Below are 9,738 nucleotides of genomic sequence, written 5' to 3'. Positions count from 1 at the left end.
GTAGATGAGCTTTGTGGTTTCTGTTAGAACTTTTCTACTTCTAACTACTGGTTCATAAATGAATACGTTTGAAAATGGAATGCATCAACAGAACGGTGTTGGCAGTATAAAAATATCTACAGCACCTTGTATTACCAGGTGGTCTCCCATCCAGGTACTAACCAGGAACAACACTGCTTAGCTTCCGAGATCAGATGAGATTGGGCGTATCCAGTGCAGTGTGGCTGTAGATGACATTTGTCGTTTCTGTTAGAACTTTTCTACTTCTAACTACTGGTTCATAAACGAAAACGTTTGAAAATGGAATGCGTCAACAGAACGGTGTTGGCAGTATAAAAATATCTACAGCACCTTGTATTCCCAGGTGGTCTCCCATCCAAGTACTAACCAGGCCCAACAATGCTTAGCTTCCAAGATCAGATGAGATTGGGCGTATCCAGTGTGGTGTGGCTGTAGACAAGCTTTGTGGTTTCTGTTAGAACTTTTCTACTTCTAACTACTGGTTCATAAATGAATACATTTGAAAATGGAATACATCAACAGTACGGTGTTGGCAGTATAAAAATATCTACAGCACCTTGTATTACCAGGTGGTCTCCCATCCAGGTACTAACCAGGAACAACACTGCTTAGCTTCCGAGATCAGATGAGATTGGGCGTATCCAGTGCAGTGTGGCTGTAGATGACATTTGTCGTTTCTGTTAGAACTTTTCTACTTCTAACTACTGGTTCATAAACGAAAACGTTTGAAAATGGAATGCGTCAACAGAACGGTGTTGGCAGTATAAAAATATCTACAGCACCTTGTATTCCCAGGAGGTCTCCCATCCAAGTACTAACCAGGCCCAACACTGCTTAGCTTCCAAGATCAGATGAGATTGGGCGTATCCAGTGTGGTGTGGCTGTAGATGAGCTTTGTGGTTTCTGTTAGAACTTTTCTACTTCTAACTACTGGTTCATAAATGAATACGTTTGAAAATGGAATGCATCAACCAGAACGGTGTTGGCAGTATAAAAATATCTACAGCACCTTGTATTCCCAGATGGTCTCCCATCCAAGTACTAATCAGGCCCAACACTGCTTAGCTTCCAAGATTAGATGAGATTGGGCGTATCCAGTGTGGTGTGGCTGTAGATGAGCTTTGTGGTTTCTGTTAGAACTTTTCTACTTCTAACTACTGGTTGATAAATGAATAAGTTTGAAAATGGAATGCATCAACAGAACGGTGTTGGCAGTATAAAAATATCTACAGCACCTTGTATTCCCAGGTGGTCTCCCATCCAGGTACTAACCAGGAACAACACTGCTTAGCTTCCGAGATCAAATGAGATTGGGCGTATCCAGTGTGGTGTGGCTGTAGATGAGCTTTGTGGTTTCTGTTAGAACTTTTCTACTTCTAACTACTGGTTCATAAATGAATACGTTTGAAAATGGAATGCATCAACAGAACGGTGTTGGCAGTATAAAACTATCTACAGCACCTTGTATTCCCAGGTGGTCTCCCATCCAAGTACTAACCAGGCCGAACAATGCTTAGCTTCCAAGATCAGATGAGATTGGGCGTATCCAGTGTGGTGTGGCTGTAGATGAGCTTTGTGGTTTCTGTTAGAACTTTTCTACTTCTAACTACTGGTTCATAAATGAATACGTTTGAAAATGGAATGCATCAACAGAACAGTGTTGGCAGTATAAAACTATCTACAGCACCTTGTATTCCCAGGTGGTCTCCCATCCAAGTACTAACCAGGCCGAACAATGCTTAGCTTCCAAGATCAGATGAGATTGGGCGTATCCAGTGTGGTGTGGCTGTAGATGAGCTTTGTGGTTTCTGTTAGAACTTTTCTACTTCTAACTACTGGTTCATAAATGAATACGTTTGAAAATGGAATGCATCAACAGAACGGTGTTGGCAGTATAAAACTATCTACAGCACCTTGTATTCCCAGGTAGTCTCCCATCCAGGTACTAACCAGGCACAACACTGCTTAGCTTCCAAGATCAGATGAGATTGGGCGTATCCAGTGTGGTGTGGCTGTAGATGAGCTTTGTGGTTTCTGTTAGAACTTTTCTACTTCTAACTACTGGTTCATAAATGAATACGTTTGAAAATGGAATGCATCAACAGAACAGTGTTGGCAGTATAAAACTATCTACAGCACCTTGTATTCCCAGGTGGTCTCCCATCCAAATACTAACCAGGCCGAACAATGCTTAGCTTCCAAGATCAGATGAGATTGGGCGTATCCAGTGTGGTGTGGCTGTAGATGAGCTTTGTGGTTTCTGTTAGAACTTTTCTACTTCTAACTACTGGTTCATAAAAGAAAACGTTTGAAAATGGAATGCATCAACAGAACGGTTTTGGCAGTATAAAAATATCTACAGCACCTTGTATTCCCAGGTGGTCTGCCATCCAAGTACTAACCAGGCCCAACATTGCTCAGCTTCCAAGATCAGATGAGATTGGGCGTATCCAGTGTGGTGTGGCTGTAGATGAGCTTTGTGGTTTCTGTTAGAACTTTTCTACTTCTAACTACTGGTTCATAAATGAATACGTTTGAAAATGGAATGCATCAACAGAACGGTGTTGGCAGTATAAAAATATCTACAGCACCTTGTATTCCCAGGTGGTCTCCCATCCAGGTACTAACCAGGAACAACACTGCTTAGCTTCCGAGATCAGATGAGATTGGGCGTATCCAGTGTGGTGTGGCTGTAGATGACATTTGTCGTTTCTGTTAGAACTTTTCTACTTCTAACTACTGGTTCATAAATGAATACGTTTGAAAATGGAATGCATCAACAGAACGGTGTTGGCAGTATAAAAATATCTACAGCACCTTGTATTCCCAGGTGGTCTCCCATCCAAGTACTAACCAGGCCCAACACTGCTTAGCTTCCAAGATCAGATGAGATTGGGCGTATCCAGTGTAGTGTGGCTTGTAGATGAGCTTTGTGGTTTCTGTTAGAACTTTTCTACTTCTAACTACTGCTTCATAAATGAATACGTTTGAAAATGGAATGCATCAACAGAACGGTGTTGGCAGTATAAAAATATCTACAGCACCTTGTATTCCCAGGTGGTCTCCCATCCAAGTACTAACCATGCCCAACACTGCTTAGCTTCCAAGATCAGATGAGATTGGGCGTATCCAGTCTGGTGTGGCTGTAGATGAGCTTTGTGGTTTCTGTTAGAACTTTTTTACTTCTAACTACTGGTTCATAAATGAATACGTTTGAAAATGGAATGCATCAACAGAACGGTGTTGGCAGTATAAAAATATCTACAGCACCTTGTATTCCCAGGTGGTCTCCCATCCAAGTACTAGCCAGGCCCAACACTGCTTAGCTTTCAAGTTCAGATGAGATTGGGCGTATCCAGTGTGGTGTGGCTGTAGATGAGCTTTGTGGTTTCTGTTAGAACTTTTCTACTTCTAACTACTGGTTTATAAATGAATACATTTTAAAATGGAATGCATCAACAGAACGGTGTTGGCAGTATAAAAATATCTACAACACCTTGTATTCCCAGGTGGTCTCACATCCAAGTACTAACCAGGCCCAACACTGCTTAGCTTCCAAGATCAGATGAGATTGGGCATATCCAGTGTGGTGTGGCTGTAGATGAGCTTTGTGGTTTCTGTTAGAACTTTTCTACTTCTAACTACTGGTTCATAAATGAATACGTTTGAAAATGGAATGCATCAACAGAACGGTGTTGGCAGTATAAAAATATCTACAACACCTTGTATTCCCAGGTGGTCTCCTATCCAAGTACTAACCAGGCCCAACACTGCTTAGCTTCAAAGATCAGATGAGATTGGGCGTATCCAGTCTGGTGTGGCTGTAGGTAAGCTTTGTGGTTTCTGTTAGAACTTTTCTACTTCTAACTACTGGTTCATAAATGAATACGTTTAAAAATGGAATGCATCAACAGAACGGTGTTGGCAGTATAAAAATATCTACAGCACCTTGTATTCCCAGGTGGTCTGCCATCCAAGTACTAACCAGGCCCAACATTGCTTAGCTTCCAAGATCAGATGAGATTGGGCGTATCCAGTGTGGTGTGGCTGTAGATGAATTTTGTGGTTTCTGTTAGAACTTTTCTACTTCTAACTACTGGTTCATAAATGAATACGTTTGAAAATGGAATGCATCAACAGAACGGTGTTGGCAGTATAAAAATATCTACAGCACCTTGTATTCCCAGGTGGTCTCCCATCCAAGTACTAACTAGGCCCAACACTGCTTAGCTTCCAAGATCAGATGAGATTTGGCATATCCAGTGTAGTGTGGCTGTAGATGAGCTTTGTGGTTTCTGTTAGAACTTTTCTACTTCTAACTACTGGTTCATAAATGAATACGTTTGAAAATGGAATGCATCAACAGAACGGTGTTGGCAGTATAAAAATATCTACAGCACCTTGTATTCCCAGTTGGTCTCCCATTCAAGTACTAACCAGGCCCAACACTGCTTAGCTTCCAAGATCAGATGAGATTGGGCGTATCCAGTCTGGTGTGGCTGTAGAGGAGCTTTGTGGTTTCTGTTAGAACTTTTTTACTTCTAACTACTGGTTCATAAATGAATACGTTTGAAAATGGAATGCATCAACAGAACGGTGTTGGCAGTATAAAAATATCTACAGCACCTTGTATTCCCAGGTGGTCTGCCATCCAAGTACTAACCAGGCCCAACATTGCTTAGCTTCCAAGATCAGATGAGATTGGGCGTATCCAGTGTGGTGTGGCTGTAGATGAGCTTTGTGGTTTCTGTTAGAACTTTTCTACTTCTAACTACTGGTTCATAAATGAATACGTTTGAAAATGGAATGCATCAACAGAACGGTGTTGGCAGTATAAAAATATCTACAGCACCTTGTATTCCCAGGTGGTCTCCCATCCAAGTACTAACTAGGCCCAACACTGCTTAGCTTCCAAGATCAGATGAGATTTGGCGTATCCAGTGTAGTGTGGCTGTAGATGAGCTTTGTGGTTTCTGTTAGAACTTTTCTACTTCTAACTACTGGTTCATAAATGAATACGTTTGAAAATGGAATGCATCAACAGAACGGTGTTGGCAGTATAAAAATATCTACAGCACCTTGTATTCCCAGTTGGTCTCCCATTCAAGTACTAACCAGGCCCAACACTGCTTAGCTTCCAAGATCAGATGAGATTGGGCGTATCCAGTCTGGTGTGGCTGTAGAGGAGCTTTGTGGTTTCTGTTAGAACTTTTTTACTTCTAACTACTGGTTCATAAATGAATACGTTTGAAAATGGAATGCATCAACAGAACGGTGTTGGCAGTATAAAAATATCTACAGCACCTTGTATTCCCAGGTGGTCTCCCATCCAAGTACTAACCAGGCCCAACACTGCTTAGCTTCCAAGATGAGATGAGATTAGGCTTATCCAGTGTGGTGTGGCTGTAGACGAGCTTTGTGGTTTCTGTTAGAACTTTTCTACTTCTAACTACTGGTTCATAAATGAATACATTTGAAAATGGAATGCATCAACAGTACGGTGTTGGCAGTATAAAAATATCTACATCACCTTGTATTCCCAGGTGGTCTCCCATCCAAGTACTAACCAGGCCCAACACTGCTTAGCTTCCAAGATCAGATGAGATTGGGCGTATCCAGTGTGGTGTGGCTGTAGATGAGCGTTGTGGTTTCTGTTAGAACTTTTTTACTTCTAACTACTGGTTCATAAATGAATACGTTTGAAAATGGAATGCATCAACAGAACGGTGTTGTCAGTATAAAAATATCTACAGCACCTTCTATTCCCAGGTGGTCTCCCATCCAAGTATTAACCAGGCCCAAAAACTGCTTAGCTTCCAAGATCAGATGAGATTAGGCATATCCAGTCTGGTGTGACTGTAGATGAGCTTTGTGGTTTCTGTTAGAACTTTTCTACTTCTAACTACTGGTTCATAAATGAATAGGTTTGAAAATGGAATGCATCAACAGAACGGTGTTGGCAGTATAAAAATATCTACAGCACCTTGTATTCCCAGGTGGTCTCCCATCCAGGTACTAAAAAGGCACAACACTGCTTAGCTTCCAAGATCAGATGAGATTGGGCGTATCCAGTGTGGTGTGCCTGTAGTTGACCTTTGTGGTTTCTGTTAGAACTTTTCTACTTCTAACTACTGGTTCATAAATGAAAACGTTTGAAAATGGAATGCATCAACAGAACGGTGTTGGCAGTATAAAAATATCTACAGCACCTTGTATTCCCAGGTGGTCTCCCATCCAAGTACGAACCAGGCCCAACACTGCTTAGCTTCCAAGATCAGATGAGATTGGGCGTATCCAGTGTGGTGTGGCTGTAGACGAGCTTTGAGGTTTCTGTTAGAACTTTTCTACTTCTAACTACTGGTTCATAAATGAATACGTTTGAAAATGGAATGCATCAACAGAACGGTGTAGGCAGTATAAAAATATCTACAGCACCTTGTATTCCCAGGTGGTCTCCCATCCAAGTACTAACCAGGCCCAACACTGCTTAGCTTCCAAGATCAGATGAGATTGGGCATATCCAGTGCGGTTTGGATGTAGATGAGCTTTGTGGTTTCTGTTAGAACTTTTCTACTTCTAACTACTGGTTCATAAATGAATACGTTTGAAAATGGAATGCATCAACAGAACGGTGTTGGCAGTATAAAAATATCTACAGCACCTTGTATTCCCAGGTGGTCTCCCATCCAAGTACTAACCAGACCCAACACTGCTTAGCTTCCAAGATCAGATGAGATTGGGCGTATCCAGTGTGGTGTGGCTGTAGATGAGCTTTGTGATTTCTGTTTGAACTTTTCTACTTCTAACTACTGGTTCATAAATGAATACGTTTGAAAATGGAATGCATCAACAGAACGGTGTTGGCAGTAAAAAAATATCTACAGCACCTTGTATTCCCAGGTGGTCTCCCATCCAAGTACTAACCAGGCCCAACACTGCTTAACTTCCAAGATCAGATGAGATTGGGCGTATCCAGTGTAGTGTGGCTGTAGATGAGCTTTGTGGTTTCTGTTAGAACTTTTCTACTTCTAACTACTGGTTCATAAATGAATACGTTTGAAAATGGAATGCATCAACAGAACGGTGTTGGCAGTATAAAAATATCTACAGCACCTTGTATTCCCAGGTGGTCTCCCATCCAAGTACTAACCAGGCCCAACACTGCTTAGCTTTCAAGTTCAGATGAGATTGGGCGTATCCAGTGTGGTGTGGCTGTAGATGAGCGTTGTGGTTTCTGTTAGAACTTTTCTACTTCTAACTACTGGTTCATAAATGAATACGTTTGAAAATGGAATGCATCAACAGAACGGTGTTGGCAGTATAAAAATATCTACAGCACCTTCTATTCCCAGGTGGTCTCCCATCCAAGTACTAACCAGGCCCAACACTGCTTAGCTTCCAAGATCAGATGAGATTAGGCATATCCAGTCTGGTGTGACTGTAGATGAGCTTTGTGGTTTCTGTTAGAACTTTTCTACTTCTAACTACTGGTTCATAAATGAATACGTTTGAAAATGGAATGCATCAACAGAACGGTGTTGGCAGTATAAAAATATCTACAGCACCTTGTATTCCTAGGTGGTCTCCCATCCAAGTACTAACCAGGCCCAACACTGCTGAGCTTTTAAGATCAGATGAGATTGGGTGTATCCAGTGTGGTGTGGCTGTAGATGACCTTTGTGGTTTCTGTTAGAACTTTTCTACTACTAACTACAGGTTCATAAATGAATACGTTTGAAAATGGAATGCATCAACAGAACGGTGTTGGCAGTATAAAAATATCTACAGCACCTTGTATTCCCAGGTGGTCTCCCATCCAAGTACTAACCAGGCCCAACACTGCTTAGCTTCCAAGATCAGATGAGATTGGGCGTATTCAGTGTAGTGTGGCTGTAGATGAGCTTTGTGGTTTCTGTTAGAACGTTTCTACTTCTAACTACTGGTTCATAAATGAATACGTTTGAAAATGGAATGCATCAACAGAACGGTGTTGGCAGTATAAAATATCTACAGCACCTTGTATTCTCAGGTGGTCTCCCATCAAAGTACTAACCAGGCCCAACACTGCTTAGCTTCCAAGATCAGATGAGATTGGGCGTATCCAGTGTGGTGTGGCTGTAGATGAGCTTTGTGGTTTCTGTTAGAACTTTTCTACTTCTAACTACTGGTTCATAAATTAATACGTTTGAAAATGGAATGCATCAACAGAACGGTGTTGGCAGTATAAAAATATCTACAGCACCTTGTAAACCCAGGTGGTCTCCCATCCAAGTACTAACCAGGCCCAACACTGCTTAGCTTCCAAGATCAGATGAGATTGGGCGTATTCAGTGTGGTGTGGCTGTAGATGAGCTTTGTGGTTTCTGTTAGAACTTTTCTACTTCTAACTACTGGTTCATAAATGAATACGTTTGAAAATGGAATGCATCAACAGAACGGTGTTGGCAGTATAAAAATATCTACAGCACCTTGTATTCCCAGGTGGTCTCCCATCCAAGTACTAACTAGGCCCAACACTGCTTAGCTTCCAAGATCAGATGAGATTTGGCGTATCCAGTGTAGTGTGGCTGTAGATGAGCTTTGTGGTTTCTGTTAGAACTTTTCTACTTCTAACTACTGGTTCATAAATGAATACGTTTGAAAATGGAATGCATCAACAGAACGGTGTTGGCAGTATAAAAATATCTACAGCACCTTGTATTCCCAGTTGGTCTCCCATTCAAGTACTAACCAGGCCCAACACTGCTTAGCTTCCAAGATCAGATGAGATTGGGCGTATCCAGTCTGGTGTGGCTGTAGAGGAGCTTTGTGGTTTCTGTTAGAACTTTTTTACTTCTAACTACTGGTTCATAAATGAATACGTTTGAAAATGGAATGCATCAACAGAACGGTGTTGGCAGTATAAAAATATCTACAGCACCTTGTATTCCCAGGTGGTCTCCCATCCAAGTACTAACCAGGCCCAACACTGCTTAGCTTCCAAGATGAGATGAGATTAGGCTTATCCAGTGTGGTGTGGCTGTAGACGAGCTTTGTGGTTTCTGTTAGAACTTTTCTACTTCTAACTACTGGTTCATAAATGAATACATTTGAAAATGGAATGCATCAACAGTACGGTGTTGGCAGTATAAAAATATCTACATCACCTTGTATTCCCAGGTGGTCTCCCATCCAAGTACTAACCAGGCCCAACACTGCTTAGCTTCCAAGATCAGATGAGATTGGGCGTATCCAGTGTGGTGTGGCTGTAGATGAGCGTTGTGGTTTCTGTTAGAACTTTTTTACTTCTAACTACTGGTTCATAAATGAATACGTTTGAAAATGGAATGCATCAACAGAACGGTGTTGTCAGTATAAAAATATCTACAGCACCTTCTATTCCCAGGTGGTCTCCCATCCAAGTATTAACCAGGCCCAAAAACTGCTTAGCTTCCAAGATCAGATGAGATTAGGCATATCCAGTCTGGTGTGACTGTAGATGAGCTTTGTGGTTTCTGTTAGAACTTTTCTACTTCTAACTACTGGTTCATAAATGAATAGGTTTGAAAATGGAATGCATCAACAGAACGGTGTTGGCAGTATAAAAATATCTACAGCACCTTGTATTCCCAGGTGGTCTCCCATCCAGGTACTAAAAAGGCACAACACTGCTTAGCTTCCAAGATCAGATGAGATTGGGCGTATCCAGTGTGGTGTGCCTGTAGTTGACCTTTGTGG

General features: G+C 41.6%; 18 non-coding genes and 26 pseudogenes across 18 annotated transcripts; all 44 read right to left on the bottom strand.

Moving 5' to 3' along the window:
• Positions 1 to 6, bottom strand: part of LOC134889183 (5S ribosomal RNA) — a 119-nt pseudogene extending 113 nt beyond the window's left edge.
• Positions 7 to 113: 107 nt separating this feature from the next.
• On the bottom strand, positions 114 to 232 carry LOC134896187 (5S ribosomal RNA; annotated as a pseudogene).
• A 107-nt stretch (positions 233 to 339) lies between these two features.
• Positions 340 to 458, bottom strand: LOC135067140 (5S ribosomal RNA). Its single transcript, XR_010253364.1, has one exon. It is a non-coding gene; the product is annotated as a 5S ribosomal RNA (ribosomal RNA).
• Positions 459 to 565: 107 nt separating this feature from the next.
• On the bottom strand, positions 566 to 684 carry LOC134896185 (5S ribosomal RNA; annotated as a pseudogene).
• A 107-nt stretch (positions 685 to 791) lies between these two features.
• Positions 792 to 910, bottom strand: LOC135059268 (5S ribosomal RNA). The gene has a single exon (XR_010245678.1). It is a non-coding gene; the product is annotated as a 5S ribosomal RNA (ribosomal RNA).
• Positions 911 to 1,018: 108 nt separating this feature from the next.
• Positions 1,019 to 1,137, bottom strand: LOC135070262 (5S ribosomal RNA). Its single transcript, XR_010256433.1, has one exon. It is a non-coding gene; the product is annotated as a 5S ribosomal RNA (ribosomal RNA).
• A 107-nt stretch (positions 1,138 to 1,244) lies between these two features.
• LOC134892648 (5S ribosomal RNA) lies at positions 1,245 to 1,363 on the bottom strand (annotated as a pseudogene).
• A 107-nt stretch (positions 1,364 to 1,470) lies between these two features.
• On the bottom strand, positions 1,471 to 1,589 carry LOC134888397 (5S ribosomal RNA; annotated as a pseudogene).
• A 107-nt stretch (positions 1,590 to 1,696) lies between these two features.
• Positions 1,697 to 1,815, bottom strand: LOC134888396 (5S ribosomal RNA; annotated as a pseudogene).
• A 107-nt stretch (positions 1,816 to 1,922) lies between these two features.
• On the bottom strand, positions 1,923 to 2,041 carry LOC134887349 (5S ribosomal RNA; annotated as a pseudogene).
• Positions 2,042 to 2,148: 107 nt separating this feature from the next.
• LOC134891941 (5S ribosomal RNA) lies at positions 2,149 to 2,267 on the bottom strand (annotated as a pseudogene).
• Positions 2,268 to 2,374: 107 nt separating this feature from the next.
• LOC134891160 (5S ribosomal RNA) lies at positions 2,375 to 2,493 on the bottom strand (annotated as a pseudogene).
• Positions 2,494 to 2,600: 107 nt separating this feature from the next.
• On the bottom strand, positions 2,601 to 2,719 carry LOC134891704 (5S ribosomal RNA; annotated as a pseudogene).
• Positions 2,720 to 2,826: 107 nt separating this feature from the next.
• LOC134885971 (5S ribosomal RNA) lies at positions 2,827 to 2,946 on the bottom strand. The gene has a single exon (XR_010170071.1). It is a non-coding gene; the product is annotated as a 5S ribosomal RNA (ribosomal RNA).
• Positions 2,947 to 3,053: 107 nt separating this feature from the next.
• Positions 3,054 to 3,172, bottom strand: LOC134887403 (5S ribosomal RNA; annotated as a pseudogene).
• Positions 3,173 to 3,279: 107 nt separating this feature from the next.
• Positions 3,280 to 3,398, bottom strand: LOC135060825 (5S ribosomal RNA). The gene has a single exon (XR_010247219.1). It is a non-coding gene; the product is annotated as a 5S ribosomal RNA (ribosomal RNA).
• Positions 3,399 to 3,505: 107 nt separating this feature from the next.
• LOC134888448 (5S ribosomal RNA) lies at positions 3,506 to 3,624 on the bottom strand (annotated as a pseudogene).
• Positions 3,625 to 3,731: 107 nt separating this feature from the next.
• LOC134895148 (5S ribosomal RNA) lies at positions 3,732 to 3,850 on the bottom strand (annotated as a pseudogene).
• Positions 3,851 to 3,957: 107 nt separating this feature from the next.
• LOC135070970 (5S ribosomal RNA) lies at positions 3,958 to 4,076 on the bottom strand. The gene has a single exon (XR_010257117.1). It is a non-coding gene; the product is annotated as a 5S ribosomal RNA (ribosomal RNA).
• A 107-nt stretch (positions 4,077 to 4,183) lies between these two features.
• LOC134887213 (5S ribosomal RNA) lies at positions 4,184 to 4,302 on the bottom strand (annotated as a pseudogene).
• A 107-nt stretch (positions 4,303 to 4,409) lies between these two features.
• Positions 4,410 to 4,528, bottom strand: LOC134890864 (5S ribosomal RNA; annotated as a pseudogene).
• A 107-nt stretch (positions 4,529 to 4,635) lies between these two features.
• On the bottom strand, positions 4,636 to 4,754 carry LOC135070969 (5S ribosomal RNA). The gene has a single exon (XR_010257116.1). It is a non-coding gene; the product is annotated as a 5S ribosomal RNA (ribosomal RNA).
• A 107-nt stretch (positions 4,755 to 4,861) lies between these two features.
• On the bottom strand, positions 4,862 to 4,980 carry LOC135070462 (5S ribosomal RNA). Its single transcript, XR_010256628.1, has one exon. It is a non-coding gene; the product is annotated as a 5S ribosomal RNA (ribosomal RNA).
• Positions 4,981 to 5,087: 107 nt separating this feature from the next.
• On the bottom strand, positions 5,088 to 5,206 carry LOC134890863 (5S ribosomal RNA; annotated as a pseudogene).
• A 107-nt stretch (positions 5,207 to 5,313) lies between these two features.
• Positions 5,314 to 5,432, bottom strand: LOC134894226 (5S ribosomal RNA; annotated as a pseudogene).
• Positions 5,433 to 5,539: 107 nt separating this feature from the next.
• LOC135064946 (5S ribosomal RNA) lies at positions 5,540 to 5,658 on the bottom strand. The gene has a single exon (XR_010251242.1). It is a non-coding gene; the product is annotated as a 5S ribosomal RNA (ribosomal RNA).
• A 107-nt stretch (positions 5,659 to 5,765) lies between these two features.
• Positions 5,766 to 5,885, bottom strand: LOC134895879 (5S ribosomal RNA; annotated as a pseudogene).
• A 107-nt stretch (positions 5,886 to 5,992) lies between these two features.
• On the bottom strand, positions 5,993 to 6,111 carry LOC134891104 (5S ribosomal RNA; annotated as a pseudogene).
• A 107-nt stretch (positions 6,112 to 6,218) lies between these two features.
• Positions 6,219 to 6,337, bottom strand: LOC135065684 (5S ribosomal RNA). Its single transcript, XR_010251957.1, has one exon. It is a non-coding gene; the product is annotated as a 5S ribosomal RNA (ribosomal RNA).
• Positions 6,338 to 6,444: 107 nt separating this feature from the next.
• LOC135070122 (5S ribosomal RNA) lies at positions 6,445 to 6,563 on the bottom strand. Its single transcript, XR_010256296.1, has one exon. It is a non-coding gene; the product is annotated as a 5S ribosomal RNA (ribosomal RNA).
• Positions 6,564 to 6,670: 107 nt separating this feature from the next.
• On the bottom strand, positions 6,671 to 6,789 carry LOC135062115 (5S ribosomal RNA). Its single transcript, XR_010248474.1, has one exon. It is a non-coding gene; the product is annotated as a 5S ribosomal RNA (ribosomal RNA).
• A 107-nt stretch (positions 6,790 to 6,896) lies between these two features.
• LOC134901593 (5S ribosomal RNA) lies at positions 6,897 to 7,015 on the bottom strand. Its single transcript, XR_010175079.1, has one exon. It is a non-coding gene; the product is annotated as a 5S ribosomal RNA (ribosomal RNA).
• Positions 7,016 to 7,122: 107 nt separating this feature from the next.
• LOC135058558 (5S ribosomal RNA) lies at positions 7,123 to 7,241 on the bottom strand. Its single transcript, XR_010244985.1, has one exon. It is a non-coding gene; the product is annotated as a 5S ribosomal RNA (ribosomal RNA).
• Positions 7,242 to 7,348: 107 nt separating this feature from the next.
• Positions 7,349 to 7,467, bottom strand: LOC134892698 (5S ribosomal RNA; annotated as a pseudogene).
• A 107-nt stretch (positions 7,468 to 7,574) lies between these two features.
• Positions 7,575 to 7,693, bottom strand: LOC134891776 (5S ribosomal RNA; annotated as a pseudogene).
• A 107-nt stretch (positions 7,694 to 7,800) lies between these two features.
• On the bottom strand, positions 7,801 to 7,919 carry LOC135060671 (5S ribosomal RNA). The gene has a single exon (XR_010247065.1). It is a non-coding gene; the product is annotated as a 5S ribosomal RNA (ribosomal RNA).
• A 106-nt stretch (positions 7,920 to 8,025) lies between these two features.
• Positions 8,026 to 8,144, bottom strand: LOC134902095 (5S ribosomal RNA). Its single transcript, XR_010175570.1, has one exon. It is a non-coding gene; the product is annotated as a 5S ribosomal RNA (ribosomal RNA).
• Positions 8,145 to 8,251: 107 nt separating this feature from the next.
• LOC134887827 (5S ribosomal RNA) lies at positions 8,252 to 8,370 on the bottom strand (annotated as a pseudogene).
• A 107-nt stretch (positions 8,371 to 8,477) lies between these two features.
• LOC135070461 (5S ribosomal RNA) lies at positions 8,478 to 8,596 on the bottom strand. Its single transcript, XR_010256627.1, has one exon. It is a non-coding gene; the product is annotated as a 5S ribosomal RNA (ribosomal RNA).
• Positions 8,597 to 8,703: 107 nt separating this feature from the next.
• LOC134890862 (5S ribosomal RNA) lies at positions 8,704 to 8,822 on the bottom strand (annotated as a pseudogene).
• A 107-nt stretch (positions 8,823 to 8,929) lies between these two features.
• Positions 8,930 to 9,048, bottom strand: LOC134894225 (5S ribosomal RNA; annotated as a pseudogene).
• Positions 9,049 to 9,155: 107 nt separating this feature from the next.
• Positions 9,156 to 9,274, bottom strand: LOC135064945 (5S ribosomal RNA). Its single transcript, XR_010251241.1, has one exon. It is a non-coding gene; the product is annotated as a 5S ribosomal RNA (ribosomal RNA).
• A 107-nt stretch (positions 9,275 to 9,381) lies between these two features.
• Positions 9,382 to 9,501, bottom strand: LOC134895877 (5S ribosomal RNA; annotated as a pseudogene).
• A 107-nt stretch (positions 9,502 to 9,608) lies between these two features.
• Positions 9,609 to 9,727, bottom strand: LOC134891103 (5S ribosomal RNA; annotated as a pseudogene).
• Positions 9,728 to 9,738: the final 11 nt, after the last annotated feature.

The sequence above is a fragment of the Pseudophryne corroboree genome, chromosome 3 (genome assembly GCF_028390025.1).
Source record: "Pseudophryne corroboree isolate aPseCor3 chromosome 3, aPseCor3.hap2, whole genome shotgun sequence".
NCBI classification, from domain to species: domain Eukaryota; kingdom Metazoa; phylum Chordata; class Amphibia; order Anura; family Myobatrachidae; genus Pseudophryne; species Pseudophryne corroboree.
This window is presented reverse-complemented; position numbering and strand designations above follow the sequence as displayed.